This window comes from Cornus florida, unplaced genomic scaffold (assembly GCF_030987335.1).
Source record: "Cornus florida cultivar Cherokee Brave unplaced genomic scaffold, ASM3098733v1 CherokeeBrave_3.0.0_Hap2_Chr11, whole genome shotgun sequence".
Classification (NCBI taxonomy): domain Eukaryota; kingdom Viridiplantae; phylum Streptophyta; class Magnoliopsida; order Cornales; family Cornaceae; genus Cornus; species Cornus florida.
The window spans coordinates 93,755,477-93,762,341 of NW_026775581.1; positions in this window are offsets into that span (position 1 = coordinate 93,755,477).

The following is a 6,865-nucleotide window of genomic DNA, read 5'->3' on the forward strand; positions in this document are numbered from 1 at the left end:
ATGCTACATAAGAGTTCCTTTATGATTCAGTTTCCTGTTTTAGATTACTGTCATTTGTTTAGTTTGGATTTTCTAGGGGTCCACACAGTATGGATTCTCGAGTTGTATTTTGGAGGATCAGTTGTATCAGAAGAGTTTATTAATTAATGGAAATATATTATGAGGTTTATTATTAGATTATCATTTTAGTTTCTTATCAGCATTTTATTTATTCTTCTTTATTCTTTTGTACTCTGTGTTCGTTTATTATCAATTTGTTTTGATATCCTCGGGTATTCGGGCGTGGGCCTGGCCAACCCGCATTCAGAAATTCGGGGGTATCACACTTTGTCACCAGAGCCCTGGCTGAAGCCGAACTTGAAATCCTTTATGTTGGATAAATGGACAATGGTGGAGTAGCGTCCTTGCTTTTGCCTCTCAGCAGTAATGCAGGTACCAATGGCATCATTCAAGCGCTGGACTTCAACTTCTAGAGCCTCCACCTTCGCCTCAGAAGCTACCAGGCGATTCTTATAAATATCCATCGCATCAGAAGCAATCTTCACACTCATAGCCCAGTGTGAAGACTTCTTCTCAGCATTGCCCAGGCCCCTTTCCAATTTCTTAATAGAAAGGGACTGAGCTTCAGCAGTGGCACACAGTGCCATTGTCTGGTACAGACTCTGCATGACCAACAATAACAATGTCAGTAAATATATGGTGAAAAGAAATTTAAAGAATTAAACAAGTAGAGGGAAAAGAGTAAACTTTCACAGCATTAACTGGGGCAGATGGTAGCAGCTGATCCAACCCCAGATTCCCAATGATCTCTTCATCCTTGGGTAGCCACATCCCTCGAGCAACTGCCAAGGCAGCAAAGGGGTCAGAGACTATGGAATCCCAGGAGTGAAGGACTGACCTGTCAGCCCTTGAGAAGACAGGTCTCCAAGGTTCTCCGGACTCAACCTGAATGTAAGCCCGGACTTCCTCCTTCGGGTCAGTCTCCCCAGCTTTCTTCCCCTTGCTTTTGGGGATGGTCTTACCCTTGCTGCTGGAGGGAAGGTTTGACCTTGTCTTCTTGAGAGGGGGTTCATCCACCTCCTTCTCGTGCTCAGTCGATCTGATGACTAACAAGGGTTGCTCTTCAGTAGCTTTCTTTTTCAGAGCTTCAGCTTTCAATTTTTCCTCTTCAGTCAGGGGGAAGCTATCAAAAGTTAGAAGTGCTAAGTCTATGAGGTCTGCAGCTGAAGCACTAGAAACAATTTCTTAAAGGTTGGATGAAGTGAGTAGCTCCTTAACCGAAGGGGGCTCGCTCCAAACTTGTGCGTCAAGAAAGGCAAGCCTCTTCTTATATACGGAGGAGAGAAAGATTGCTGAAAGAGGACCAAGAAATTCATAATTATGGCGAAATAATAAAACTTGACATGAGAAACAATCAAAGCACTTTTCATGAAATGAGGGAAGGTACTCTATACCTAGCCTCCCAAATTTGCGAGGAATGGGAAGGGTATTCGATTTATCCACAAACCAGTTCTCCTTTACAACTATCATCCTGTCCTTCCACTTCTTCTCGGAGGAAGGGAGGTCCGTGCATATCCTCTGCTGAAGAGAAGAAGTGAGATAAAAACGGCCAGGCTCGGTCCCATGCCTGGCGATGGTGTAGGTAGTGAGTAAATCAGCAAGAGTCAAGTCAAGACTTTCTAGCCTTTGACGAACTAGAGTGCCGAAACCACTCGAAGGAAGTTAGGGTTCAATTGGAGAGGGGTAATCCCTAACTTATTAAAGACTAGATGGTAGAAGAGGTGAAGAGGGAAACGAAGAGCGTTAAGATGCCCGACTGATAGAAACAATTCATTGTCTTCTACGCCTTCACCGAAACTGAAATCAGCCCTTTCTGGGTATTTGGCAATGTCAACTGTGATACCTCTCGGATCCGAGACACGGGTTGATCAGGCCCAAACCCGAGGGAATATCAAATAATTAAAGTATTTTAAAACGAACACAGATGACAAAAAGAACAATAAAGATAGAATAAAACTGAAATAAATATTAATTATAAAATCCTCCATGTATAACTGAAAATTGAAACTCCAATCCTCCAAAACTTCAAGGTTACAACTTGGGAATCCACTGATGGACCCCTAACCAAAAGTCCAACTGAAACTGAAAACTGAAAATAGATAATGCTAAAAATATCGAGAGAAGTCCTACGTAATCAGATGAAAGTGAGACTGTCCTCGACAAGCACGATCAAGCTCTAAAGCTGGAACCATCCTGTACCTGAAAAGAATAATGAAGGAGTGGGTCAGACCCACGAGCAAGTTCTAATCTAACTGCAATCCATATAGTGACCTGATACGCAGATACACCGTAGACACATCACAATATCTATCTAATCCATACATATAAATATATCCACACTAAGGGACATTCACTAGTCTATAATAGGGGTCTCAACCTGAATAGAAGGCAACATGCGAATACACACCCAAAGGTGGGCATGAATACCTAGACCTAACAGGGTACACCTCAACCTATTATAACCAGCTACGCATCCACTGCATATACGTACCCTAACCAACGAGTCTGAGACTCAAGCTCAACTCTTGGTACCATAAACATATATATAAAGTCCGTCCAAATCCAGGGTAAGCAGTTTAACTATTTATTAAACTGACATACAATAAGCCAATTAGTTAGTCACTCAACTTATTCAGTTGATATGACTTAACTACCATCCGTTAATCCAGGAAGTCATCCAACTTGGTTACAGCTGATCTGACTTAGTCACAATTAGGATTCGATATCTTTCAATCCATTCCATTAATCCATTAGGTTAGGTTTATGCGTTTTGAGCTAAACCGTCCCTAGTATGTCACCATCCCATACCGGTACATACACTCCTCCATATCCAGGTAAATTACAACATATATAACAGTTTAATAATTTACAGACCCAGGAACCACCATCCAAACAATTGCAGAAAAATATTCAAAGCTTCAGCAATTTAAATCCAAGCATTTAACCATATAGTTGCAGGAGACGATTTAACAAATCAACAACTAACATCCAGAGCATGCATAAACCAAATTTAATATGTCAGGGACTCCATCATGCATGTGAATAGGTTAAATAATCCTATTATTATCCAACAAATTGCTAAAACAATTTCAGAAGATTGTTTAATATTTCGGCAATTTAAATCCAAGCATTAACCATATAGTTGCAGGAAACGATTTAATAATTCAGCAACTAGCCTCCTAAGCATGCACAGATCAAAATTAATAATTAAATGACCTTATCATGCACTTGAATGCATTCTAAAACAAGTTTTATAAACACATTATATTCCATCAAATTGCTGAAATTTAATTCAATAATTAATTCAACTTCCATTTGTTAACAACATAGGAAGTGCCTTAATTTTTACACTGTTTGTCCCGACAATTTAGAATTAAACTTTAATCAATTTAGGGTCTTAATAACACTCAAAATTCATTCCTTAATCCCTCTGTAAAGTTCCAAATTCACTCAAACAGTCTCCATGCTCCAACAGTGAACATAGTACGTAGAAAATTAAAAAAAACTTAAAATAAATCAAAAATAAAAAGGGAGCCTGCTCTAAAATTTGGAGCAGGCTCTTTTTAGAGCCTAGAGCTGGCTCTAAACATCATAGAGCCGGCTCTTTTAGATGGGGGAGCCGGCTCCTTCCATTGTGGAGCCGGCTCTCTCCTCTTTGAGAGCCTACCGTCCGTCTGTTCTTCGTTTCAGTCCGCCTGCTCCTTCTCTGATCAAATCCTACTACTCTGTTGGTTTCAAAAACTAATCTTAGGAGTCTTAATTTAGTCTAAAAGCATTTCCCAAGATTGTTTACAATAATTTTGAAAGCAATTACAGAGTTTAATCAAGCCATTTAAACTAGCATTGTTGAAGAACGGCACTGAAACTAGTTTGCAACATCAGTTCTATCCCAACCCCTCTATTCTTCCTCCAATTTAAATTTGAAAGTCTTAAATTACATCTAGTATCCATTCAGACCTTGGTTGATTTCAGTAAGGTTCAAAATAAAAATTAGAACAGTGGGACGTTACGCCAAAAACAAAGAATAGAACACGTACCTAACATAATGGTTTTACAGACAAATTTTCACGGTTAAAAGATCCTCAAGTAAACATATACAAATCATGCATGGTTCAGTTAATGTCCAATTAATCCCCTAGAGGTTATCTAGGTGCACAGAACACAAGCTAGAGGGAATGAGGAAGATAAGAACTTGCCTGTGATTTCAATTTTGAAATCCCTGTGTCGTCTCTAAGTTTTCCGGCAATTCTGAACGCCGCCAAGCTTCCTATAACTCTGTCTTTAATCCTTACTCAACCTCCTTGGTCCTCTCTGTACAATTCCTCTTAAGCCTTACTCTGTTTTCCCACAACTACTCTTTGTTTCTCTCTCTGTATCTTTGGTACGTGAATAGGGTTTTCCAACCCTTGATACAGATTATAACCGTATATATATAAGCGTAAAAATCATAAACCTTAATCCGTGTTCAATCAGAGACAGAGCCCTAATTCTAAACCTAGTCGGCCCATGAAACTATCTCTGTTACGGCTTACCTATATGTGAAATTCCAACCCCAAAGTTAACTGTAACTCAAAACAGAATTAAATGAAAAAAAACAATTAAATAATTAAATCCACTTAACTAATTAATTCCAATTAAATAACCGAATTAAATTATTAAAAACACTTAAACAATAAAATGCCAATTAAATAATAAAAGATAACTTAATTAAATTTAAAACACATGACACATAGGTAAACAATTAAATCAAATCAATAAATAAAAATAATTAAACCAAATAATCACGCAAAAAAATACAATAAAAATAATAAATAAATGTCGAGACTATCCTTTTAAAATTAGGGGTATTACATCAACCCCATCAGGAATCTCATAATCCTTTAATACAGACTCAATAGAGAACTTGATGTGCCGAATAGACAAAATCAACTCTCTCTCCCCCTTAGTAAACACGCAATCTGACCTCGAAGTGGATACTTCAGCTTGTGAAGGGGAAACATCCATTTGAACAATTGAATCGTTCGTGAGTTCAACAAGGTCAGAAACCCTAAGGGGAGGGATCCTGATGAGATTGGGAGAAGAAGAGGGGTGGAATCCGAATTTAGGTCTATATGGTCGTGAGTGGATGAGGAACTCATGATATGAAAGAAACTAGACAAATGAATGAGAAACAAACCTGAGATTATGCTGAAATAATGAGCGAAGTAAACATTACAGGGTTAGGAATGAACTATGAATAGGCCTATTTGTCATAATGGCAACGGACACACCTCGAACCGTTTTTTAAAGAGTTGGCAACCGTGTAACTTCAATTCCCTTTTAATTAGGAGTCATAGTCCAATTAAAGAGGGAATTGGGGGCAAAGTGTGGAGGGAAAAAATCCCCCATCCAGTAAGAATTGTCCACGTCATCACACTACAAAATTATTCTAGGTACAGCAAGGGCCCAATCGGTGTCGAGCCCAAATTGGGAGAACCCAGTCCAGAGCAAGCCCAAATAAAGTCTTGGCTCCCATGTAAATCACAGACCCAGGCCACCCGGCCCACCTTCCAAGCCCGGACGTCAATATCCTGGAGCACCAAAGGTGAACTCTAAGCCCATTAGCTGATTCGTCTGGATCAGCCCACATTCAGCCCAATATTAATTAAAGGAAGACCAGTCCTGCTAGGCCAGGGAAAATCCTGTATGGAAAGAATTGTAAAAAGGAAAGGATTGTAATTGTAAAGAATATCGTATTTGGAATGGATTGGAGGACAAGCCATGCGAATCCTACCATAATCCCACCACCTTGTTTCTTATAAATAGAGGCTTAGACCTTCAATAAAATCATCGAACATTATATACTTATTTTCATAACAAACAAAATAAGGTATTATTTCATTTTTCTTTCTTCAATCCAACCAAACAAATAGAGATAAGGAAGAAAAAAAAAATGAGATAATACCATGCTTCATTAATCTCTTCTACTCTCTCTTACATCCAATTTTCTTTATTTCTACATAACAAAGCATTATATATATATATATACTTGTTTTGGGAATCCCTTCTGATTAGTCTCATTTTCTTTTAAAAATCAATGGTTCCAAACAACTTAAAAAAAAAAAAAAAAAGGTGAAATATATTTTAAGGGTTAATTTCACTGATACCCTCTCAGGTTTGGCCAAATATTACATTGAAATACTTTTTGAAAATTACTATCACTTACATTATAAACGTTTAATCTGTTTTTCACTCACACCCCAAAAGTTACTTTTCATTTGTGTCAAACAACTTTTTACATGTAAAAAGACCTTGTTACCCTTTTACTTTATGAAATTCCCCTTAAATTCTAAAAAATTATTTAAAAGACCAAAATGCCCCTATTTTTTTTTTTTCAAATGAAATAATTAGACCATCCAAAAGATAATATGTGTGTGTGTATCATGGCCATTCTAGAGTGTGTGTGTATGTGTGTGTGTGTGTATCATGGCCATCCAAAAGATAATATGTGTGTGTGTATCATGGCCATTCTATAAACGTTTGATCTATTTTTCACTCATACCCCAAAAGTGACTTTTCATTTGTGTCAAACAACTTTTTACATGTAAAAAGACCTTGTTACCCTTTTACTTTATGAAATTCCCCTTAAATTCTAAAAAATTATTTAAAAGACCAAAATGCCCCTATTTTTTTTTTTTTTCAAATGAAATAATTAGACCATCCAAAAGATAATATGTGTGTGTCTGTGTGTATCATGGCCATTCTAGAGTTTTTATTCTTTTTATTTTTTATTTTTTTAATTTTTTTTTTTTTGCATGCAAAATAT